The sequence below is a fragment of the Onychostruthus taczanowskii genome, unplaced genomic scaffold (genome assembly GCF_017590055.1).
Source record: "Onychostruthus taczanowskii isolate IOZ18803 unplaced genomic scaffold, ASM1759005v1 scaffold34, whole genome shotgun sequence".
In the NCBI taxonomy this organism is placed as follows: domain Eukaryota; kingdom Metazoa; phylum Chordata; class Aves; order Passeriformes; family Passeridae; genus Onychostruthus; species Onychostruthus taczanowskii.
In genome coordinates, this window is record NW_024500794.1 from 6774006 (window position 1) to 6787181 (window position 13176).

General features: G+C 38.8%; 1 protein-coding gene across 1 annotated transcript in view; it reads right to left on the reverse strand.

Moving 5' to 3' along the window:
* The window catches only part of COL8A1 (collagen type VIII alpha 1 chain), an 87872-nt gene that overhangs the window by 32742 nt on the left and 41954 nt on the right, over positions 1 to 13176 (reverse strand). The window contains exon 3 of the mRNA XM_041410983.1: positions 484 to 591. The gene's annotated coding sequence lies outside the window, so the exon portion shown is untranslated. The remainder of the gene's footprint in view (positions 1 to 483; positions 592 to 13176) is intronic.

Here is a 13176-nt window from a genome sequence, read left to right on the forward strand (position 1 = left end):
GTGTATTTTAGCAGGTACATACATCTGGAAGTGGACACATGTACATATGCATTTTGGGGAACAAAAGCACATCAACAGCATGGCTCACTCTAGTTCCAAGATAAAACCAAGCTTCTTTACAGAAACACAAATATGCCAAATGCCATACATGTTCTCTCCTATCAAACAACTGAAATGGAGAATGGAGAATGACTGAAAGGGTAGATTTCTTTGTCTATGATAAAAAGTGCTGCTGAGGATGATCACCAAAATTTATGTACCGTATAATTTTCCATTCAAAGGTGTATAGCAAACACTTGAATAACTTATCAAATCCTGTGTAGGTGATGGCTTTAAGACAACTTCAAAGTTGTCTTAAAATGTCAACGTTGTCTTAAGTTGTCAACATTTTAAACTGTTGTGCTTTGTTTTTGGCATTACATAGAACTCACTTAGGACTGCAAAGCTTACACTACAAAAGCTTACATTACAAAGCTTACTTACATTGAGGTTTTGGGACAGGGCAGAAGATGGACAGGTTGGTTGCTTTTCACACTAAGAGACACAGATTTCCAATTGTCCCAGTGTTACTTTGTCGATTTTAGGTTGGTCCTAGGGGAAAAGAAAGCTTTTAAGAAATGTATGAGCATAATATCCTTTTTTTACCCCCCCAGAAACATCAAGAACCATTAGTGAAAATTTTTAAACATAGTGGCTTAACCTAGTCTTTTAATTCCCTATTCCAGCTTCTTATTCAGGGTCTATTCTTCAGAAATATGAAAACCTGCCAACTCATTCACTCTCAGTAGCCTTTTTAGTTACTCAGTGCTTGTGAAAACTGATGTAGCAGTTTGACTATGGACCAAAAATCCTAGTGTTTGGTGTTTTTGTTGGCAATCCTGTAATAATTATGCCGTAAATCAAAAGATGGGTTTGGATTTCAAAAGTGCCTTGAGCCTGGTTCCCACCCTTCTACAGGGACACTGCTTAACTTTTTCAGATTACAAGGTATAAAATTATCAGTCTGAAATACAAATGAAAAACTTTTACCTAATCTTGTATTTCTCCATGTGTGTCGTGCCCATGAAAATGTACATATAAACCCTTCCATGCAATGCATTAATAAAATCATTAGTTCCCAAAAGGCATTGTGCTTGGAAACTACCAAAGTCCCAGGCATTACTGCACTCATAATGTGAGGATACTAACAAGGGGAGCCACAGACAATACAAGTGTTCTATATAAAATAAAATCTGCTTTTCTATTTTATATTCTGATCATTCTCACACAGCTGCTACCAAGTCCTGTGTGCTTTGCCTGACACAAATCCCACTGACATGACTGGGAAGAGTCCCTGTGATTTGCTGGGTTCAGCTGCCATCGAGCCGTCTAGGGTTCAGTTGTAGATGGAGAATTCTGGATGAGTGTGCTGCAGCTGGAGTGAGCACATGTGCGAGTGCTGTGCTGGATCAGAGCTGGGGAGGGCCCTGAACCCCTCTGCATAGCCCCTGCCCTCAGCTGCTCACCATGCACTGCACTTGCTGCTAATCTGTCCCACAGGGAGCCATGGGCTCCAGCAACCCAGCTCATGGAAAAGCAGGGGGATCGCTTTTCCCGTGCTGACTTGCTTTGTGGTTGAAATGAGGTACTTGGCCTACATCTTCCCTGCCTGTGTTTTTCTCTCCAGAGCCACTGGTTTCCCACCAATCAGTAACTCCAAGGAGCCAATGACACCCAAAGGTATCTCTCAATTTACGTTAAGCATTTTATCAGCCAGGGCAAAATGTAACTTCAAGAGCAGTAGCGTGCAAATTCAAGAGCAGTAGCTCCTGACCTCTGCAGGGCTGTGCTGAAGCACTGCCCTGTACCCCAACAGCCAGTGGACCCCAGGCAGCCTGGCCAGCAAGAGACCATGCAAACCTTAGGGGCAGGGAGCATTTGGAAAGGAAGGACTACTGAGTTCCCAATGGAAACCTGCTTGACTGTTTTACCTCAGATTGACTCAAGTCTGTTTGAAATGTGCCCACTACCCTGTTTCATCTGAATGCCACAGCAGGGCTATTGTAAAATCTCTCAAATCTGACAAAAGAACTAGTTAATTTATTCTCAGAACAATGCATTTTAACAAAAGAGGCTTGAATTTTCTAGACAGCGGAGAGCTTTCTGACAGAAAGGAGACCTCCAAACATCAGCCCTGCTACCTCCATGCTGCACTGTTTCCACCCAGCCCCTCAGATTCTGATTGCTGTCTGGAATCTGTTTCTCCCTTCAGCTGACTCCAGCTGCCCACCTAGTCCCAGCACAGGCTCTGAGAGCTGCTGCATCATAGCAGCCAGGTAGGCACCTTCCCCTCTAAGTCCAAACCCCTTTCAGACAGAAATGGGCTGCTTTTCAGGCCTTTTGTCTTAGACTATGGATTAGATTAATCATGACAAAGCTTTCTGGCCTCTGGTATAAAATTTATTTTAAAAAATCTCTTTAATGATAACAGGCTAAGTTTTCTGGCAATACCAATCTGGTCTTCAGTGACGCTTGCTTTTATAGATAATCTGTGTTGATTTTCTCCTGACTCCACCCCTCTCTTGCAAGCAGATCCCTGATGAGTTTGGGGTGCAGTTTAGGAGATATGTGATCACCTGGGGAACTAACAGGAGATAATGCCTGAGTAGCATAGATTATTTGCAATTTATTTCATCCAAGTCATTTGAGCTGTACAAGGAAATGCTCATTTGCCACCTTTCTGACAGGACTCTAAAAAAGCCTGAAGAGCAGAAACTGCCAATGTGTTATGCAGAACTTTGTCGTTATTTGCTTCCTAGTTTTCTGAAGAGTAGGTTCTCCTTGTTTATCCTGCCAAACAGGCCTTCTGCTTCAAAGGATGAGGCAGTAATTCAGAACATATCTACACCCTATCAGAACTTTTAGAGACACCTCTGTGCCCTGCAGTTTAGCTTGGGATATAAATTTTTCTACAACTTGCAGGTGTTTAAGGTTGGGGCTTTGGCTCGGGTTCTTGAGTGAATGAGGGGAAGTTACCAACTCAGAAGTAGCTTTGTATACTTAGCAAAGTGGAAAACTGCCACACTGAAGGGGGGATGGCAGCTACTTTGCCTGTGACTGATGAGAGAGGGATTAGGCATTTCAGCCAAACAGCTCATTCCTGCCTCTTGTTTGTACCATCCGTGCTGGTGTTACTGCCTTTGTGGGATTAGGGAGAGGGTAAAGGAGTGCCAGTGTGTACCAGAGCGCCCCAGTACAGCAGCAGCAGTCACATCTGTCCTTTTATCTGCAGCAGGATTTCTCTGCCTTTTTGCCCTGGTCCTGGCCTACTTCTTGTCCCTCCAAACCAGGACTGACCCCTGCTTGACAATCAAGAAAGAACAGAAAAATGTATAGATGGTGATGTTGGAAACAATAGAAGTAAAGGGAAAGTCTCTGGATGTCCTCCCTCTGAGGAGGAGAGAAATTAAGTAAAAGAAGGGGTCACAAGGAGGAGAAGCAGCTTCATGAGCAGAAAAAGTGCCCTGTCTCCTTTAAACTTCCTCACACAGAGGCCACTCAATCCCCACTCTCACATCTTTCCCCATCCCACACCACCACTGCTACCCCTGCCTGCCTTGTCTGCTCCAAGGATGCCCTCAGCTGGGAGTTTGGTTTTGTTACCCAGTGTAACAAATAAAAGATAAATTCCAGTTCCAGTAGATCATTCAACAGGCTCCCACCGATTTTTCTTAGGGGAACTCCTGGCCACTTTGAGATGCTTTCTTTAGCATTCATCTATTATTATTATTATTATTATTATTATTATTATTATTATTATTATTATTACCCAGTTCTTTGTGTTCTGAGACCAATCACTTGATGTGCATTCCTCCACTTCACTACTTTCAAAACTGATAATCTGTAATGGTGAGATAATTTCTTTCAACTTGAAAAAATATCTTGAAAGATTTCCTACTGGTACAATAGCTGACTTCCTGTTATACAGTCATGTGCAGATCCTGATATATAGACTGGAGAAATCCCAAGTACAAGCCATGATGTAAACAACTTGAAGCAACAAGAGTCTTTTTTTTGCTATGGAGAAAATAAATCCCAAGAAGGTTTCTTGGAGAAGGAAGGGAGGGAGGGAATATGAGAGGAGAATGAGAGAAATCATTCCTAAAAGAACATTTCAGCATTGATTTTCCTGATTGATAGAGTTTTATTTCATTGCCCTGCTTTTAATAATTATTTTGTGCAAAATTGTATCTGAAAGGAGAGGAGAGAACTTATTTTCTGTGTACTAATCTTCAATTAGTACAATTAGTACAGTTCTGTGGACTGATCTTCAAATATAGCGAGGTGGCTTAAAGTCTTCTCTCCTTTCCACTCTGCTACCTGCAGGTATTAATTGAGTGTGGAAAACAACATTTTCTGTTTGCAATTTAAATGCAGAAAGACAAAAGCAGAAAGGTAGAAAATCACTGTATTCTCTCTCTTAGCACAGAAAGAGCATGGTCCTGAGTTAATTTAAGTAGTCACAGAAATATAACTTCTATTTTAAGCAGGTATTTAAGTCCTGCTGATTCAGTATTCAGCCCAAATGCAAATGGCTTTCATGGAATGAAGCTTGCACTGAACTGGATCCACTTAGTAAAATATTTCAGTCTGCTATTTGAGGGAGAAAAGAAGAATCTGGTCAGCTGCTGGAAATGCCTTTGTAGCACTTCTGCACTGATTGATTGTTCTGTTTTCTAGGGAATTTTTAAGGGGTTTTTTTTGTGAGAAAGTACTACTGTGAGATAGAAGGTTGCTCTGGAGAAAAGTTACAGGAGTATATACACATAATTGCCTTTTCTGAAAATAGCATACGACATAGGATTTCCTCAACTGCACCAGAACTGACATTTACAATTTTGAATTCCAGCTTTCCAAGTATAATTACTGTCCTTGCAAATGTTTTGGTATCAAAGTTGGGACTCCATTTGGGTAAGACAGTCCATAAACTCAGGTTTTTTTCTCATTTAGTACTTCCTTTTACAGTGTTCCAGAGATGACAGCTGTAATATTTAATACTAAGAAATAGTAAATTGAAATAGCATGTTTTAAAGTATTTATTAATTATAAGTTGCTTTCATTTATAATTCACTTTTCTCCTGACATTGTTCTCTTTTTTGCTTAAAGTACCTGTGATTCATATCTTCCATTATAAGAAAACCACAAATAATTTTACATAACTACAGCGTTTGTCTAATCACACACCAAAATAGAAGGTAGAGGATATGAAAATTACTTATGACAGATGAGTCACATTAATATTTTGTTCTAAGCCACAAGAAAAATGAGACAGAAGGGGTGGGAATCAGAACAGATCAAAACCCTTAGTGCTTTCTGATCCAAAACCACAACTAGCTATTGAGGTGCAAAATGTTCTTTTTTAAATAAAGTGTGAGAAAGACACAGAGTTTTGTACTGCAAATGCTGGCAGCACATAATGTTGCAATTATTTTTAATATTTTGAGATGCTTGAATCACAACCAAAACTCTGAGCAAAACTGAGGTAAAAGCATTTTTATGCTCCTTCACAGACACTCCAAAAAAAAAAAAAAAAAAAAAAAAACAAAACAAAACAAAAAAAACCCCACCAAAACAACAAAAAACCAAAAAAAAACCCCACAAAACAAAACAAAAAACAACAACCAAAAAAAAAAAAACAGAAAAGAAGAAAAATTGAGTTTGTTGCAGTTGCATCAAAAATGGTGTGCCAAGTTTCTACCAGTGAATGAGAATAACAACAGAAGGCTGGGATGTCATGGCATCCTCTTGCCTATTTTTTTCCCCATTGTAGTAAATTCAGAATCATTGAGATAGAACTCCTGTTAGCTTTATGGGTTTTCTGTGTTCCTTAAAAAAAATCTTGTGTTTTTTGTCTTTGAAAAGAATCATTCTGACTGCCTTTTATAGGGAATTTACTATTTCAGTATATGTGGCTAACTTAGTCTGTGTACCAAGCATAATCTGAGTGATTTAGGTAGATAAATATCAGCTCTGCTTAACACTACTTGTTTGTTCTTCTGGTTTATGAGCAGGGACCCTGTTCCTACCCACTCCTCACCAAAACCTGACTTTTCCTCAGATGATAACAAAAGCAGCTGTTCAGTGCATACCATGCTAGGCTGGGCTGCATTTATGCCACTTTTTCATGCTGTGTAGGAGACACTAAACATGGAAAGTGAACAGGCACTTTATAGACAAACGGTGAAAATTTAAGAAATGGGTGGTCTTGAGCAGACAATTCCTGAGGACTTTATTCAGAGAAATATGTGTCTGAATAATTAGGAACCAGCACAATGCTTTCAGTATCTAGCTGTAAAGGTGTTCTCTTAAGCCAATAAAAGAAAGTTCTCCTTTTTCTCCATTTTTAATTTGCCTCATCATGCCCTAGGAATTTTTCTACCTTAGTTTATGCAGTACTTTGGACTTATTCTATAGGTATTATTTTCTATAATCCATCAAATATCAGTAACTCGATTCTTCATGACTGGGCTATCAGAGGCTATTGGGGTGTGATTGCAACTTGTTTGCAGATAGGTATAGTTGCTGTATTTTGTTTAGTCCATGAAAATTCAATAATTTGCTTGCCAGGCGATGTGTGAGACCCATGCCTGGAGGTAAACACAAGCACATAGGGTAATGGTACTCCATTTCTTACTGGAACTATCACAAGATGTGTTTCTTGTTAATAGTGGCTTATAACTGTGATAAGCTTTTCAGTCATTTCAGCCTGAAAGTAATTCCTCCAAAACCACCTCCCCAGAAAATGTTTGTTGGAACACACTGAACTGCAATTAATGAGTAGGCCTCCAAGGGCCAAGAAGATTATAAGGAAGTATTATTGGTCCAGACAGAAATTTTGCCAGGCCTTCAGGACCGAGTTATGTATCTCTGTATGTTTATCTCTGGTATGTTTCTACACCATGAACTTGGACAGAAATTCAAATTTATGATGAAATCTAAACTTCTGTTAGGACTACTGAACTTCTGTCTTGAATTTTTTCCTGATTCTAACTAACACATCAAAGGATTTGCTAGTGCAGCCAAGACTAGCTGTTTCTGGGATAGGTACTTGTAAAAGGAAACAGTAGGTATAAAGAGCATGGTGTAGTTTAGTCAAGTTATTTGTGTGTGCCTCTTAAAGAAAAAAAAGAAAAGAAGGGGAAAAAAAGAAAATAAGTATAAACTTACCAGTTCCTTACTGCTGCCAATCTCAACAAACCAATTCTTTATCCATTCTGGAATTTTTATCAGCTTAGTCTCATATTATAAGGAAAAATGAAGTGCACATTTTTTATATAATCTAATAAAAAGTTAGAACCCATAGTTTGCTAATATATCATGCAATGACCAATGTGCTCTGTTTATCACAGGTATAGGTAGTGTTCCTTACCCTGGCTGGCACCAGGCAATTCTTGCTGCTTTGTTGATCTGTTTGGCTAAAATCCATGACCCACACCACATCCTTTTATGTAATTTCTCTCTAAAAGTTAGGGAGAGCCATAAGGACTATGCTAACTTCTGTAACTGCTAATATGTAGTGCATATTTGAAAGAAGTAATCTAAACTCCATAAATGCAATCCAGATGAAAAATATCAGGGCAGAGAACAACTCTGACTGTCATCTGCACACTGTAGATGTGCAGAAACAAGCAAACAAACAAAAGTAAATTCTATCTTTCATTGATGATACCCAGATAACTGAATATAGAACACTCTATACCTTTGATTTTTTGCAAATGGAAAAAGCCTAAAGGATATGAAATTGCCAAACAGTTACTACATTGTCATTATAGAATCTCACATCAAAAAGAAAGGCAAAACTTTTCTGTTCAAGTCTCCAGAGCACTAAGTTGATTAAGTAATTAAGCAGGCATCTCATTTATTTTTGAGAGTGTCAGATGTTGAGCTGTGTATGTGATTAGATTCTTTGCTGAACATGGGCTCCTATTAAAGTGGTGGAAATGCCCCCATATTTAGCAGGGATCAAAATACCAATGACAGGAAAGTATGGCTGCTTTTCTTTTTCACCATACTTTTCCTCTTAAATACAATCAAAGTAATAAAACAGACATGTTTTATACTCAGGTTAGGAGTAGGAAATGAAAAGGAACATGGTCTACTACTATTTATCAGAAAGGAGAAATGTTATATTTGTACATTTCATCACAGACGAAAAATGCTTTCAGGTTTACTGAGGAAAAAGTACTGAGAATATGTTCAAAATGCTCCCCTTGGAAGTAAAATGCCTACATGGACTGTAAAGTGTGACCTCCTCTTCATTCCCCTCAGGGATTCATGCTGTTTATTGTCTGTTCCTTTTAAGGCAAGATTCTAGGAGTTTCCCATTACAGACAAGAAGGAGAATTCCTCTCCATGCTAATATAGTACCCAATAAGCTCATGCCAGTGGCTTATTTGGTCATCTTTACAGTAGTACCTAAATATTCACATATTTCTCTTCACAGTACCTTGTAAGATAGGGAAGAGATACTACTCCCATTTTGTGGCTGGAAAGTCCTCTCCCCAAGGCTGGTCAGGAGATGTGTAAGAGATGTGGGGCATAGGAAGGAGGTGTTCCCTGTCTCAGGGTACTTCCTTTCTACAGGAACATGGAGACTTATCCAGGAGCAGCAGCACAAACACTGCCTCTGTTTGAAGGAATTATGACACATCCCACCTCTTGAACTGTGTTGCACTTGGGAAATGTCCTTGTGAACTCAGGCAGATTTCATGTTCTCCTGCCCCTCGACTCCTTAACCCCAAAAAGCAATGCCTCCACTTTTCCAAGCACTGAATTATTTTTATCTTATGAGTGTACTTTGCTACTTAAAACTTAGAGCACATACTGTTGGAATTTCTGCTCTGAAGTTTCATCCCTTGATGTGTTTATGTAGGTGGTATTTACACATGTGACTGCATTAGGCTCTCAGCTGTACAGCTGTGCAGGTTAAAAGCTTTAAAGAGACAGCAGCTGTAAGGTGAGTTGTGTGACAAGTCAGCAGCGATGCTCAGATGTCAGGCATGAGTCATGCAATAAACATGGCAAGTGCCATTGAATATTTATAATTAATAACATGGGCTGATAAAAATTATGACATTGATTAAACATGGAATGATTTCGGTTGGAAGGAACCGTAAAGAACCCCTAGCTCCAGCCCCCATGATACAGAGCACTAAAAAATTTCTCAAATTTATATAATAGGAGATAGCACAAGCACTGCAAAATAAAGTAAGTACTTTGAAGTAGCTGAAGTCCTATAGACAGCAACAGAAAGAACATTTGGATGGAAACATAACTAAGCAGAGATTCTGTAACTATTTCAGTTATAAAAAGCCATAGAAGTCCAGGCTTTGATGATTTCCTGAGAATAAAAAGATTTACTACCGCTGATTCTAAAGATAGGTACCTCTTCTGAGTTAACAGAAAGATTTTGGTGATAGAATGTTTCTAATCACAGTTCTAACATATCTATGAAGAATTTATGAAGATGTGTAGAAAGCAGAGATCTTGAATAAATATGGATTGTAAGATGCTGACAACATTCTGGCCAGCAGAATGGAAATGATTTTTTTTAGTCTAAATCAGATGTGTATCATTTTAGATTAATTAAGAACAAATTTAGGGTGATATTAATTAATTTATTTTATTTTACTTTTCCATAAATGTAGAATTGAGTCTGATGTCTGTCTTTTCAGGAGGTAGCAAGAAGGATTTTGACAGAATGGGATGGAGTCGCGAAATCTAAACTGTTCTACATACTGTAGCCATCTGAATGTGACAATATAACTTCTCTGTTCTAGAGTTCAAACTGCAATTAGTACTAAAGTCAGATTTGTGTGCACGTGGGAGAACTCTCCAGGAGTTAGGTCCACTTACTTTTATCCTTGGTATTTTAACCTGAACTAATTTGAAGTAATATGCTACAACAGTTGTAAAACCACTTTATAGATAAGTTCCACCCCTGTTTTGGATAACATCACGGTGACATGTCAGTCAAAGTGATCTACAAACTTGTAACTTTCAACATGGATATAACTTTACCCGTAGAAAATTTCTGTGTTGTATGTGGTAGAAAATAAATCCGTCCCCTGTTTCCATGACTCAAAGTGTGGAGAATTTAACATACTTAAACACCTTCACTGGTGTCCAAGTCACAGGGAGATGGGAATCACAGAATCTTAGAATGGTTTGTGTTGGAAAAGGACCTTGAAGATCATCTGGTTGCAATGCCCCTGCTGTGGGCAAGGACATCTTCAACTAAAGCAGGTTGCTCAGAGCCCCATCCAACCTGGCCATACTCAGAAGTGATAGCCTGAAGCTATGGAAGCACAGAATTAAATGGAACCTTTAGCTTTTGGAAACCAGAAAAATACAAGACATTTCTTCCCTCAAAAACTGAACAATGCAAACAAAACCATGAAATTACTTACCTTCCTCAGCAGCTGGTTAATGCCTTTAATTTCTTAGGCAATAATAGTACAAGGTTGGCTGGGATAAGTTTTACGTCTGGCAAACATTAAAAAGATATTTCAGATCTTAGCAGGATAGTTATCTGTTTTAGTAGATACCATATTTGGTTATGAAAACAGTAAAACAAAGGATATGGTTATTTTAATTTAATAATGGAGTTGACTGGAATGAGGTCTGATGAAGGAAGATGGGTCAGATTTGTATGTGACTGATCAACATAGCTGTGTTAGAGATCAAAACTAGCAATAGACTTGCACAGCTATTAACATCCTCTTTTTATATCACTATTTTCAGGTGTATTTTTATTGGGGAAAGAAGTGTAAAAATATCTGAGGACAGATATGGGATGACAATGGCCAAAGATGGAGAATATCAGATATGCTCTGACTCCTAAAAATCACAAGAGAAAATTAATATTTCATTCTCCTAAAATGAGCTCTTCTTCAAAGAAACATATCCCTGTGAGTTAAATTCCCCCCAGAGATGAACTCTCCATCACTTAGATGTATGAATTCTTGCAGAGGTCACTATTTCGTTCAACATGAGTATCTCCAGCAGAGGAAATGAAATGTGGTTTTCAAGAAGCCATTTGTCACCTACATGGTAGACCCAATCCTGAGACTGAAGAAAGATGGGTACATTAGGCAGAACATATAGAGATATGCTGTCAACTTATCTTCACCTGACTTGGTTTGCCTGAGAGCACACAACAAACAGCCTTGTTAGATGCAGGGTCCACCTCCCACAGAAGTCCTACCAGCCAGCAGGCAGGGCATTTAACAGCTCTGTGCTAGTGTCTTCTCATCTACAGAATGATTATATTAATATTTACACACCTCATAGTGGAAGCTGGAAGACATTAATGAACATGTGTAGTTATTTAAAGCTCTTGGACTGAAAAGTGTGCCAGAGATCCAAGATATTAGCTAATATTATTATTTCTACACCCAGATGATTTGCTCACGTGTTTGCCACATGCCAGCACAGGAACCTACTGGATGCAATGCAGTGTTGGACAGTTGCTCAGATGAAGTCAATGGTATAAACAACAGTTATAACTGGCAGGATGCTTTGGAAAAGCCAACCATCCTAAGGCTTTATTACAACTCTCTGGCCATATAGAACAGAAATCAACTTCAGTTTATTAGCTCCAAACACACCAAGGAATGATCTGGGAATTCATTCCAGCAGTGTGCAATCTCATTTGAGCAGATGTCACAACCTCCACCTTGGACTGAAAGTGTGAGCCAGCAGAAAATACAGTTTTAATATGCTGGATAATAAGGCAAATGCTGTTATTTGGAACTTCGAGCAAAGACACCTGCTGACAGCTGGCATTAAAAGGGCAGTGACACCTGCTAGACACATTGCAAACCAGGCAGAGGCAAAATCTGATCCTTGCTGAAGTCAAGGAAAGTTTTGCCATTGACTTGAAACATGCCAGAATTTCTCTTACAATTGTTAATGATTTATATGTGTATCTACAAGGTTCTGGGCAGTTCATGAAATATTGATATACTGGCAGATATCCATAGTGTCAAATAATGGGGACATTGAGATACCAAAGGAATATTATTAGCATAATAAATATCTAGTAAAGAACAAAAGATAGATCACACATTAAAAACTGATTGATTCCAGAGTTTGTTATCATCCCAAAACAAAAGTCATAAACCAGACCATTCAGTGGTGTTGGGGAAAAGCACTTTTTAATGCTTAGTTAGTTTGTAATTTCTAGTAGCAAAACGTCATCCAAGAATATGGGGAAAGGAAAGAATTCCTATGCATTCATTTTGTGCAGCAAACACATCGACTGATTCCTCTTTAAATTTATGCAAATCCATGGGCTTTGATGGAGATCATAAATATTTTATGCCAAGCAAGCTCTGAGGAGAACCAGCTCTGGGTTTTGCTCATGTATTTTGCCAAGTGTCTCTTTCTTCCTCCATATTTTAGTATTGTCAGTCTCCTGTAAGTGTCTAAATTTTTTTCTTGAAGTTATATTAAAAAAAAAATGCAGCTTATAATAACCTGACAATAAAACCTCTGCAGCTGAGTCTGCTAAAACATTTGTTTAGTCTCTAAAGGGACCAAATTTGCATGCAGGGTTTTGAGAGTGCTGGGAGTACATTTCTCTTCAAGTAATTTTTTCCAATAAAATCTCAGAATGTTTGTTCAAGAGGTTGGTCTGACAGATGAATTTTCACAAGCTAAAAAAATCTAGACTGGTTGTGTCTTTCCAGTGTCTATATCACTAGCTAAACACACAGATGTGTGTAAAGCCTGGACAAGAGCCTGACACTGTTTCAAAGCATGCACAGTCAGACATCAACCAGCAACAGGTAGCCCATCTGCTGTAATGCACCATGGTGAAGTACTTAATACTTCCATTTTGGTGAGTAAAGCAGAATGAAAGCTTGTGTTCACATGAAGAATGGAAACTCAGTTGACTCTGGAAATTTTTTCCAGAAAGGCTATTGCAAAGTGACCCTACAGTGAAGGCATTAGACTAAATAGTCTGTGTTGCTGTGGTTCCTCTGGTAACAGCAGCTGCTGTCCTGTCACAGTGAACCTAGGGCAGATGAATTCACCAGTCCAGTTTCAGACAAGAGTTTGTGGCTAACAGAGTGGTACTTAGGAAACGCAATATGACGGTTTGCAGACAGAAGAACCCTGTGGCTTCTGTTT